At 39.1% G+C, this 12981-nt stretch overlaps 2 long non-coding RNA genes across 2 annotated transcripts; both read left to right on the forward strand.

Annotated features, from left to right (window-relative positions):
- The first annotated feature begins 345 nt into the window (after window positions 1-345).
- On the forward strand, window positions 346-3002 carry LOC131002303 (uncharacterized). The gene is made up of 3 exons (XR_009094245.1): window positions 346-644; window positions 2062-2122; window positions 2739-3002. It is a non-coding gene; the product is annotated as an uncharacterized LOC131002303 (long non-coding RNA).
- A 7206-nt stretch (window positions 3003-10208) lies between these two features.
- LOC131002304 (uncharacterized) lies at window positions 10209-12723 on the forward strand. Its single transcript, XR_009094246.1, has 3 exons — window positions 10209-10536; window positions 11914-11974; window positions 12591-12723. It is a non-coding gene; the product is annotated as an uncharacterized LOC131002304 (long non-coding RNA).
- The last annotated feature ends 258 nt before the right edge of the window (window positions 12724-12981 follow it).

The raw sequence follows: 12981 nt of genomic DNA on the forward strand, positions 1-12981 counted from the left end.
ATATTATTTTCTCGAGTCTTATAAATTCTCTTATTGAGAAACCTATCTTCGCCCTATATTTTTATTAAAATGTCTATGTGATATAAATATTTTACTTGGTAGAATATTCACATATGATTTATTGATGCATTGTTATTATGATATTAGTTATATCATAATTGAGAAAAAATTTCCTCACATGAATAAATATATTTTCCCACATACTAAATAAGGTTATAATTATTCAAGTATATATATATATATATAGATAGATATATATATATATATATATATATATATAGATATAGATGCATCTCTCTTTCTCTCTCACTCTCTCACCCTCACGCAACACTCCCTCCCCACTCTCCCACATTATTCTTCTCTTTCCCATAATTGAAGATCACATGCACCTAAAAGGCTAATCTACTAGCCAACACATTCCTACACACTTTAAGCTCACAAGCACATGCACACCTCTCTCTCATTTCCCTCCCTCTCTTCTTCTTCTTTATTTTCGCAGCCCCTCCCCTCTTCACTTCACCTTACTTTCTTTTTTGTTCCACCAAATATAGTAAGAACTAAGGTTTCTTAAAGTGTTCATCTTCAAGCTCAAGCTCCAAGCATACTACGCATCATCCTCTACTCCACCTCCATTGATCTTGTTGGTAGCAACCTCAATCCTCCTCTTATGTTATATATATATATATATATATATATATATATATATATATATATATATATATATATATATATATATTTTCATGATATATAGGCATGTATATTGAAGCATATTGAAGCATGATAGTCCTCTCTCTACTCTTGTGATTTTCGAAAATGTTGGTGAAAGAAAGTGTTATGAACTCCTTCAAAACTTTCACTACTTTTCATATGCTCATACCCTTCTTCATGTAGATGCATGAGAATGGAAGATAGTTCTTGAAAACCCTTGAGAGAGCTATATGTTATGATAAGTGAAGCATGATGAGTTATTAGTGTGAAGATGCATGAGAATGGTGATGAAAGTATAGATCTAAGGTGATATGTGCATATGTGATAATTTCAACCATTTTGAGAAGTTTTCTTACGTTCTGGACTGATCAGTCGACGAGGTTTCCCTCGTCCAAAAATCTTCAAAATTTTACAGAGTTTAGATATATGTGTCTTGAGGACGCTGGTAAAATTTCAAGTCATTTGGACGTCGTTTACGACCTTTTTAAAATATAAATGTTTTACTGCGCATTTCCGCCGGAAATTTAGAAAGGCAGTCCCTAGAGTCACACTTTTCAGTAACTTTCAAAAACATTCAGCCTCCAAAATTTTATGATAGAAAGATACATGTGTCATACAGACTCATGTAAAATTTCAAACCCTTTAGCCAACGTTTACTATTTTTCAAAAATCCTAGCTTCCAATCGTGCAAAACTACCGAATCTGGTAGACTGTGGGAAAACACCCATATCTCTTAAACCACTTGGAGTTTTTCACTCTACTTTTTTTTAAACGAAACTAGACTCAAAGAGGTTTGCATCGGTATAAGTCTCGAATCCAGGATGTTCCTGAGTTAAAGCAGTTTATTCGTTAAAGTTGAGACAGAACAGAATGTTAAACTGGTAGTGTCCGAAAATTTTACCTTGATTTTGTGTTAAGAATTTTTAAAGAGCTTTGGTGGAATTATACACCATGATATGGCATGAAAATGCTACTAGAAAGTTTTATAAATATTTTTCAAGGCTTACATGAATATTTGAGAATTTCCCTTCAAGGAAAAAGATTTCAAGTTCATAGAATGACTTTTAAGTCATTTGACTATTGAGATAATTCATTTATATTATGTGAAATATTTGTTTATTTGAAGCATGAATGATTAAGTGATTTTTGAATGCTATTTACCTAGGATTGAGAGTCTTTTAATTGGATAAGATATCCGATTAAATTGGGAGGTCCAATTGGGTAAATAGTGGAGAAGTTATAAGATGAGATTAAGCATTGATGCAAGTATAAGTATTGAGATATTAGTTAGATGAAATTCTAACTAGAGTTTATTTTGTCACATGGCAATCTAAACCACGTGCGCCACCAAAGGTTCGAGTGACGGCCGGCGTTAGTACGACTCTGAGCGTTACGTCATCGACCCCTGAGACAGGTGGGCTTTATTCTAACTCTATTATGGCTAGCTACCATGATAATGAGTTCAAATGCAAAATCTTATGAAAATGAAGCATGTTGAAGTATTATTGATGAATCTTATGAAAACGAAGCATGTTGAAGCATTATTGATGAGTATTATGAAAATTGTCAACTTGCCATATTTATTATTGATGAGAATGAGATATGGTATGTTGCCTCTATGAAAGACATGATTATGATCATGATGCAAGATATCGGCCTTTGACTGATTTATATGACAGTAAAGGTTTTGTGCGCAGAGGTGATCGTGAGCCGTCTCTAGTCGGCCGGTCACGGTGATTTGAAGGAGGCCTCCTTCTCTTCACCTTATATATATATTATATGAGTTCTCATAGTTGGCACATACCGTGAATATTTAATGTCTGCAGACTAATGATATTATTATGATGATGCAAATGAGTTTATGACAGAAAAACATGAACAGGTATTTTTAATCTCAGTTAAATCCTGTTGATGCATTGAAAAGGGCAAGATTGACATATAGCTCTAAGAGCAACATTTCAATTATTTCCGGCATGAGTCCACTGAGTGCTTTTTGGTACTCAGCCCTGCATGCATTTCTAAATATGCAGGTCTGGCTTGGCGCGAGGATGGGTGAAAGCTGTTGGAATTGTCAGTTGGCTGTGTCTTTCCTATGTCTCATATTTATCTTTATAAGCTTTGACTCTATAAGAATTTGAACTCCCTGCTATATGTCTTCACACATATAGTAACGCATCTCGCTGCATAACTCTGATGAAACTCTTTATTTAATTTGCTTATGTCTGTAATATCCCTTAAGGGAAATACTTCTCAGACCCTTGCTAAGTTTCAATGGCTTAATCATGTTTACCCAAGCTAGTAATTATTTTGGTCTTGAAATCCTTCTTTAAAATGAGTAAAGTTTGCAATTGCTACCGCTAAAACAAGATGTATTCCTATTTCTTTCACTATTTCTTTTATTAGTCGTACGATACTTGGTATACGCTATCACTGGATATATCGGGCTGCGACAGAGTGGTATCAGAGCAGCTCGTCTGCTCTGAGTATAATCTCTTATAGAGTCTTTTCTTGATTGAGTCTAAGCTAGAGTCTTAGACTAAAAGAGCTATGTCACTGACAAGAGCCAACACCCCATCTCCGCCAGCTTGACGAGGTATGCAAGTTAAAGTTTAAAGTTACTTATGAGCATGAGATATGCAATTGATAAGTTGATGATATTTATAAGTTGAGAAAGAAGCATGATTAGTACATGATGCAATATTATTGATATCTGGTTTTGATTGACTGGATAAGTAAGATGGTGGAAAATTTTTATTGGAATCAATATTAATACCGATGCACTACGAGAATCCTAGAGGAACACCGACAAACGAGTAAGTCATTCTTGACTTAGTAACACGAGTTGTTATTCTAGCATGGCAGACGGATTCGACATAGTACAGGCTTTCTATGACTGTACTTTGGAGCACCACGAGACTATTGGAGAGTTCTTAGCACGCTTCCACCACAGGTGGATTGACGCCGTAGAGCATGGAGTCACGGCTCAGCTGGCCATGCAGATACTGCCATATAGGATGCCACCCCACTGGCAGGCTTGGTGTCTTTTCATCGCCCCAGACTTCTATAGCCCGTTGGCACCGGGAGGTTTTGAGGCGCGATTCCCGGAGTACCTAACCATTCTGTTGAGCCGGTTCGTGATGTATGCGAACCCACCCTACTTTTACCTGACGGAGAGTGACACCCGAGAGGGTGAGGCAGAGAGTCAGCCTCATGGTCTTTTTGAGACTGAGGATCCTTTTATGGCATTGGGACTAGACCTCCTTAGCTTCCAGCCGATTGATGACCCTATTCCTTCACTTCCTCAGGGCACTCTGCCCGAGGAGGAGATTTCTCCTATTGATATCTTGGTTACCCCTATGACCATAGACACCACTGAGGCCATCGATACCATCGAGCAGCTGATGAGCCCCATCCGTGAGACCCTCCCTGTTCCTCCCCTCCCTACGGTTGGAGAGGGTGAGATTGCTATGGCTGATGTTGATCCATTCGCACCAGGACCTTCACGACCCCAGGGGACAGCTAGAGACACGAAGGATGACACAGGATCAGTCCCGGTTGTTGGGACTCTCATCTCACAGCCCTTGGATCTTCCTAACATGGGCCAGGCCTTCGAGACGGACGTCCCTCGAGGAGATCCGATTTGAGAGAGAGCCGCCTTCGACCCTTTTCACCGTGCCGACTCTGACAGTGAGGATGGTGTGCCGTATGTGCCCCGATTGGGTGACGCTCGAGCAGATGTCGGTGATGATGCTACGGAGGATGGGAGTGACGATAGTAGCCGGGGTGATGGTAGAGGTCATGGGTGGATATGGTTTTGATATGACGGTATTTGAGTAGAGATGTATATATATGGTAGATTTGTCTAGATAGCCCTAGATTTGGCTAACAATGGATAGTTCCATCCCAGACCAGGGCTTGTACTTATTTTAGGCCCCTATAGTACACGGGTAACGGATAGTATCTGTACCCAATTGTAGGGCTGCTTGTACATAGACGCAGTATTGATGCAGTAGCTAGGTCTTTAGCAGAGTAGTACTTTGTACTGACCTATAGCAGTTTATAGATCATAGTATACATTTTGTACAAAAGAAGTCCTCGCTGAGGCAATTTTCACGGTATATACATGATGGGCCGAAGTGGCCATTTTTGACTAAATGAGAAATGTGATTACTTGTTTTGATGCATTGTTATGAAGTAATTGTCACTTTGTATACATTGATTGAGTATACTCTATGTGATAATGTATGTATATACATATATATATATATATATATATATATATATATATGAGACGCATGGTATGTTGTGAATTACTCAGCCATAAGACTAGAGTAAGATGATCCTTGTCACATAGAGGAACTTATCTTTTAACCCAAACTTGTAGATTGTCATAATGCCTCCACGAAGAGTGAACAGAGATACACCCGAGAATGAGGAAGAACCCAGAGAACCTACGCCGCCGCCTCCACCTCAAGATAGGAGAGTGGAAGAACTTTTCTTAAGACAAAACCCACCGACTTTTGCAGGCACGGGAGACCCTGCTGAAACGGAAGAATGGATTCGTGCTATGGAACGAATCTTTCGATTTTTGAGATGCAACGACGCACAACGTCTTATGTGCGTGTCTTACCAGCTGAAAGGAACCGCCGACTATTGGTGGGAAGCAAAGCAGAAAACTATGACCCCGGAGCAGTTAGATGAACTCACTTGAGGGCTTTTTAAGACTGCTCTGTGTGAGAAGTTCATACCCAGAAGCTATAGGAAAAAGAAGGAGATGGAGTTTACCACCTTAAAGCAAGGGAATAAAACTGTAGTGGAGTACGATCGACTATTCTGCGATCTGGCCCGATATGCACCGTATAGAGTGGATACGGATGAGAAGATGTCCGAGTTGTTTTGCGCCGGACTGCGACAAGAGATAAGAGTTGTATTGGCAAGTCAAACGACACTTTCCTACGCCGAGGCCTTGAACAGAGCTCTAGATATGGAGCTAGCAATGCAACCAGAGAAAACAACACACACACCAACGCCTCCATCAGCTCAATATACGCAAGTATCAAACACTCCCTACTCTAACCAAGGACAGAAAGAAAAACGCAAATGGGAAAATCGTGGAAATGAGGGTAAAAAGCCATGGCAAGGTCAGAATGTCCAGGCTCCATTCGTGAAAGGCGATAAATTATTTTATGGTGGACCAGCGACCTCACACCCCGGACACCAAGGGATACCCCCTTGTCCTAAGTGCAACAAGTTACACACAGGAGTGTGCAGAGCTGGAAACCCAAATTGTTTCACTTGTGGGAAACCAGGGCATTACTCGAGCCAGTGCCCCAACCGACAGCAAGGGATGAGTGGAGGAAGACCCAATCAGTTTCCAACCCCACAACTCAGATCAATGGAAGGAATTCTTCCTCTACCTCAACCACTACCGCAACAACCTTTTCGCCGTCCAAACCAGCCTCATAAGCAGCTACCTGCACCGCAAGCAGGAATACCACCGCAATATCAAAGGATGTATGCTATCAATCAGAAGAATCAGGATAAGAACCAAGGAAACTTAACAGGTATTGGGGAACTGAAAGGTGTACCCATTGTTATTCTCTTTGATACTGGAGCATCACATTCTTTCATCTCATATACTTGTGTGGATACGTTAGAGCTGAATGTAGAACCAGCCCAGCTACACTTAAGGGTAGCCACTCCCTTAGGGAAGATCACCACCGTGACACATGTGTGTCCTAACTTAGAATTTGAATTAGGACCTCTTAAGCTTAAGGCTAAGACGTTGAGACTTCTGCGCATGTGGACCACAGACATCATTTTGGGAATGGATTGGTTAGCAGAACACCATGCGGTGATACAATGCGAGCAGAGACGGATATCATTCCAGCCACCTGGCCTGGAACCTACATGTTTTTATGCCATCAATAGGAAATGGAAGAAGACACCTATCATCTCTGCAGTGCAAGCGAACAAGATACTAAAAGAAAAGGGCGCGACAGCATATTTAGTATACTTGAGCCAAGAAGAGGAAGCACAAATAAAGATTGAAGATGTACCTATAGTGCGGGAGTATCAAGACGTTTTCCCTGATATTCTACCAGGTCTACCCCCGAACCGACAATTGGAATTCACAATCGACTTGGAACCTGGAGCAGCACCAATATCCAAAGCACCATATAGGATGGCACCAGCAGAATTGCAAGAACTGAAGTTGCAACTACAAGAATTGTTGGACATGGGATTCATTCGACCCAGTGTTTCGCCTTGGGGAGCACCGGTCCTGTTTGTCAAAAAGAAAGACGGAAGTTTAAGATTGTGTATCGATTACTGGGAATTAAACAAGGTGACCCTAAAGAACAAGTATCATTTGCCATGTATAGACGATTTGTTTGATCAACTTCGAGGAGCACGCGCTTTCTCAAAGATAGATTTAAGGACAGGGTATCACCAATTGAGGATACGACCTGAGGATATTCCAAAGACAGCATTCCGCACGAGATACGGACACTATGAGTTCATAGTGATGCCTTTTGGATTAACAAATGCCCCCGCCGTATTCATGGATCTCATGAATCGAGTGTTTCACGAATATTTGGATCAATTCGTGTTGGTATTCATAGACGACATCTTGATTTACTCGAAGAATGAGAAGGATCATGAAGAGCACCTTAGAACTGTGCTAGAGAAGCTAAGAGCTGAAAAACTTTATGCTAAGTATAGCAAATGTGAGTTTTGGCTACGAGAAGTCAATTTCTTAGGCCACGTCATTTCAGCTGCAGGAATCAAAGTGGACCCTGCCAAGGTTCAAGCAGTGCAAGAATGGAGATCACCAACGACACCTCACGAGATTCGTAGCTTCCTAGGATTAGCAGGCTACTACCGTCGTTTTATACAAGATTTCTCCAAAATAGCCAAGCCTATAACTCATATGCTCAAGAAAGAAGTCAAATTCTTATGGACAGACGAATGCGAACAAAGTTTTCAAGAATTGAAGAAGAGGTTGACCACTGCCCCAGTACTAGCCGTTCCAGAAGCAAACAAGGAATACACTATCTATACGGACGCATCAAAGAAATGACTAGGTTGTGTACTGATGCAAGAGGGAAAGGTAATAGCTTATGCCTCGCGACAGCTTAGGCCACACGAAGCAAATTACCCGACACATGACCTAGAGCTAGCAGCAGTAGTGCACGCATTGAAAATTTGGAGACATCACCTTTATGGAGTAAGGTGTGAAATTTACACCGACCATAAGAGTCTCAAATATTTCTTTGAACAGAAGGATCTGAATATGAGACAAAGAAGATGGCTAGAATTGGTCAAGGACTACGATTGTGGAATCAATTATCATCCAGGCAAAGCCAACGTCGTGGCAGATGCCTTGAGCAGAATGGAACGAGCCAAGTTAGGATGTATCCTAACCAAGGAGAATGACTTGGTTAGGGAATTCGAAAGGTTAAGGTTGGAAGTGGTATTTCCACCGCAAACCACAGATTTGATCATGGCGACACTCAGTGTTACCCCCGACCTAAGATCAAGGATTGTTAGTATGCAAAGAGAGGATGAGAAATTGGAAAGATTGCGAGTGAAAATCCGTACCGAGAAGCTTGAGTCATACCAAGAAGCAGCAGATAATGCATTGATGTTTGAGGGAAGAATCTGTGTACCCAATGATGAGAAATTAAGAAATGAAATCATGAGCGAAGCTCATGACACGCCTTACGCAGCACATCCGGGAGGTACGAAGATGTACCAAGATTTAAAAGCAAGATTTTGGTGGGAAGGCATGAAGCGAGACATAGCTTCGTTTGTAGAACGATGTTTAGCTTGTCAGCAAGTGAAGGCATTACACCAACGACCTTATGGCAAATTACAACCGTTAGAAATCCCAGAGTGGAAATGGGACCACATTGCCATGGACTTTGTCACTGCCTTGCCAAAGTCGAATAGAGGGAATACCGCCGTTTGGGTGATCATAGATAGATTGACGAAAAGTGCTCACTTCATACCGATTCCTGTCACAAGTGGTTCTGAAAAGTTAGCTCAAATATACATTCGTGAGATAGTACGTTTACACGGAGTTCCAATGACGATTACCTCCGATAGAGATACAAAATTCACCTCACGTTTTTGGATGAGCTTACACAGGGAATTGGGTACTAAGTTGAATTTTAGCACAGCTTTTCATCCACAGACGGATGGACAGTCTGAAAGAACTATACAAGTTTTGGAAGATATGATTCGGACTGTAGTGTTAGATAGAGGAGCTCAATGGGAACAAGTGTTACCCCTGATTGAATTTGCCTACAATAATAGTTTCCAAACGACTATTAACATGGCACCATATGAAGCCCTCTATGGAAGAAAATGTAGATCTCCGCTTTATTGGGATGAAGTAGGAGAAAGAAAAGTGTTAGGTCCTGACGCAGTGGAAGAAATGATCACAACTGTGAGACAAATTCGGCAACGAATTAAAGAAGCTCAAGATCGCCAAAAATCTTATGCCGACACTAGACGCACAGAGATTCAGTTTGAAGTGGGAAGTAAAGTCTTTTTGAAAGTTTCCCCTTCTCGAGGGATTCACCGATTTGGTATAAAAGGAAAGCTCAAGCCTAGATTTATAGGCCCATACGACATATTGGAAAAAGTAGGCCCTGTTGCCTATAGACTCGCATTACCTCCAAATTTCGCGAATGTTCACAATGTCTTTCACGTGTCGCAGTTGAGAAAATACGTGTTTGACCCGAAGCATGTTATTCATCGAGAGGATATATCTCTTGAACCGGACCTGAAATATGAAGAAAGACCCGAAGCTGTGTTGGATAGAAAGATCCAACAATTGAGAAATAAGTCAATTGCCCTGGTCAAAATACAATGGAGACATCACGGGCAAGAAGAAGCAACTTGGGAATTGGAGGATAAAATGAAGGAGAAATATCCAGAATTGTTTCCCGAATGAGAGATTTCAAATTTCGGGACGAAAATTTTTTAAGGGGGTAAGGATGTAACACCCCGTGTTTTGAGAAGCTATTTGTGCCCTAGCTTGAATTTAAATTGAGTTTTAAATAGTAGCTAGAGGAATTATGCACGTGGGCGAATAAATGAGATAAGAAATTTTTAGAGTTTAATAGGAGGCGATATTATTTTCTCGAGTCTTATAAATTCTCTTATTGAGAAACCTATCTTCGCCCTATATTTTTATTAAAATGTCTATGTGATATAAATATTTTACTTGGTAGAATATTCACATATGATTTATTGATGCATTGTTATTATGATATTAGTTATATCATAATTGAGAAAAAAATTCCTCACATGAATAAATATATTTTCCCACATACTAAATAAGGTTATAATTATTCAAGTATATATATATATATAGATAGATATATATATATATATATATATATATAAATATAGATGCATCTCTCTTTCTCTCTCACTCTCTCACCCTCACGCAACACTCCCTCCCCACTCTCCCACATTATTCTTCTCTTTCCCATAATCAACACTCCCTCCCCACTCTCCCACATTATTCTTCTCTTTCCCATAATTGAAGATCACATGCACCTAAAAGGCTAATCTACTAGCCAACACATTCCTACACACTTTAAGCTCACAAGCACATGCACACCTCTCTCTCATTTCCCTCCCTCTCTTCTTCTTCTTTATTTTCGCAGCCCCTCCCCTCTTCACTTCACCTTACTTTCTTTTTTGTTCCACCAAATATAGTAAGAACTAAGGTTTCTTAAAGTGTTCATCTTCAAGCTCAAGCTCCAAGCATACTACGCATCATCCTCTACTCCACCTCCATTGATCTTGTTGGTAGCAACCTCAATCCTCCTCTTATGTTATATATATATATATATATATATATTTTCATGATATATAGGCATGTATATTGAAGCATATTGAAGCATGATAGTCCCCTCTCTACTCTTGTGATTTTCGAAAATGTTGGTGAAAGAAAGTGTTATGAACTCCTTCAAAACTTTCACTACTTTTCATATGCTCATACCCTTCTTCATGTAGATGCATGAGAATGGAAGATAGTTCTTGAAAACCCTTGAGAGAGCTATATGTTATGATAAGTGAAGCATGATGAGTTATTAGTGTGAAGATGCATGAGAATGGTGATGAAAGTATAGATCTAAGGTGATATGTGCATATGTGATAATTTCAACCATTTTGAGAAGTTTTCTTACGTTCTGGACTGATCAGTCGACGAGGTTTCCCTCGTCCAAAAATCTTCAACATTTTACAGAGTTTAGATATATGTGTCTTGAGGACGCGGGTAAAATGTCAAGTCATTTGGACTTCGTTTACTACCTTTTTAAAATATAAATGTTTTACTGCGCATTTCCGCCGGAAATTTAGAAAGGCAGTCCCTAGAGTCACACTTTTCAGTAACTTTCAAAACCATTCAGCCTCCAAAATTTTATGATAGAAAGATACATGTGTCATACAGACTCATGTAAAATTTCAAACCCTTTAGCCAACGTTTACTATTTTTCAAAAATCCTAGCTTCCAATCGTGCAAAACTACCGAATCTGGTAGACTGTGGGAAAACACCCATATCTCTTAAACCACTTGGAGTTTTTCACTCTACTTTTTTTTAAACGAAACTAGACTCAACGAGGTTTTCATCGGTATAAGTCTCGAATCCAGGAGGTTCCTGAGTTAAAGCAGTTTATTCGTTAAAGTTGAGACAGAACAGAATGTTAAACTGGTAGTGTCCGAAAATTTTACCTTGATTTTGTGTTAAGAATTTTTAAAGAGCTTTGGTGGAATTATACACCATGATATGGCATGAAAATGCTACTAGAAAGTTTTATAAATATTTTTCAAGGCTTACATGAATATTTGAGAATTTCCCTTCAAGGAAAAAGATTTCAAGTTCATAGAATGACTTTTAAGTCATTTGACTATTGAGATAATTCATTTATATTATGTGAAATATTTGTTTATTTGAAGCATGAATGATTAAGTGATTTTTGAATGCTATTTACCTAGGATTGAGAGTCTTTTAATTGGATAAGATATCCGATTAAATTGGGAGGTTCAATTGGGTAAATAGTGGAGAAGTTATAAGATGAGATTAAGCATTGATGCAAGTATAAGTATTGAGATATTAGTTAGATGAAATTCTAACTAGAGTTTATTTTGTCACATGGCAATCTAAACCACGTGCGCCACCAAAGGTTCGAGTGACGGCCGGCGTTAGTACGACTCTGAGCGTTACGTCATCGACCCCTGAGACAGGTGGGCTTTATTCTAACTCTATTATGGCTAGCTACCATGATAATGAGTTCAAATGCAAAATCTTATGAAAATGAAGCATGTTGAAGTATTATTGATGAATCTTATGAAAACGAAGCATGTTGAAGCATTATTGATGAGTATTATGAAAATTGTCAACTTGCCATATTTATTATTGATGAGAATGAGATATGGTATGTTGCCTCTATGAAAGACATGATTATGATCATGATGCAAGATATCGGCCTTTGACTGATTTATATGACAGTAAAGGTTTTGTGCGCAGAGGTGATCGTGAGCCGTCTCTAGTCGGCCGGTCACGGTGATTTGAAGGAGGCCTCCTTCTCTTCACCTTATATATATATTATATGAGTTCTCATAGTTGGCACATACCGTGAATATTTAATGTCTGCAGACTAATGATATTATTATGATGATGCAAATGAGTTTATGACAGAAAAACATGAACAGGTATTTTTAATCTCAGTTAAATCCCGTTGATGCATTGAAAAGGGCAAGATTGACATATAGCTCTAAGAGCAACATTTCAATTATTTCCGGCATGAGTCCACTGAGTGCTTTTTGGTACTCAGCCCTGCATGTATTTCTAAATATGCAGGTCTGGCTTGGCGCGAGGATGGGTGAAAGCTGTTGGAATTGTCAGTTGGCTGTGTCTTTCCTATGTCTCATATTTATCTTTATAAGCTTTGACTCTATAAGAATTTGAACTCCCTGCTATATGTCTTCACACATATAGTAACGCATCTCGCTCCATAACTCTGATGAAACTCTTTATTTAATTTGCTTATGTCTGTAATCTATATATATATAAAAGCTCAACCATTAATATAAATAGTAAGTTATATTTTCCCGCCAAAATCACTTTACTATTTTTAGAATTAATTTTTTTTATTGTAATTTTTAGAAACTATATAGATAATTTTCTATATTATATATATAAGCACAACCACTTTCAAAAATAGTAATTTATATTTTCCAGCCAAAAATCA

This window comes from Salvia miltiorrhiza, unplaced genomic scaffold (genome assembly GCF_028751815.1).
Source record: "Salvia miltiorrhiza cultivar Shanhuang (shh) unplaced genomic scaffold, IMPLAD_Smil_shh fragScaff_scaffold_107_1, whole genome shotgun sequence".
Taxonomy (NCBI): Eukaryota; Viridiplantae; Streptophyta; class Magnoliopsida; order Lamiales; family Lamiaceae; genus Salvia; species Salvia miltiorrhiza.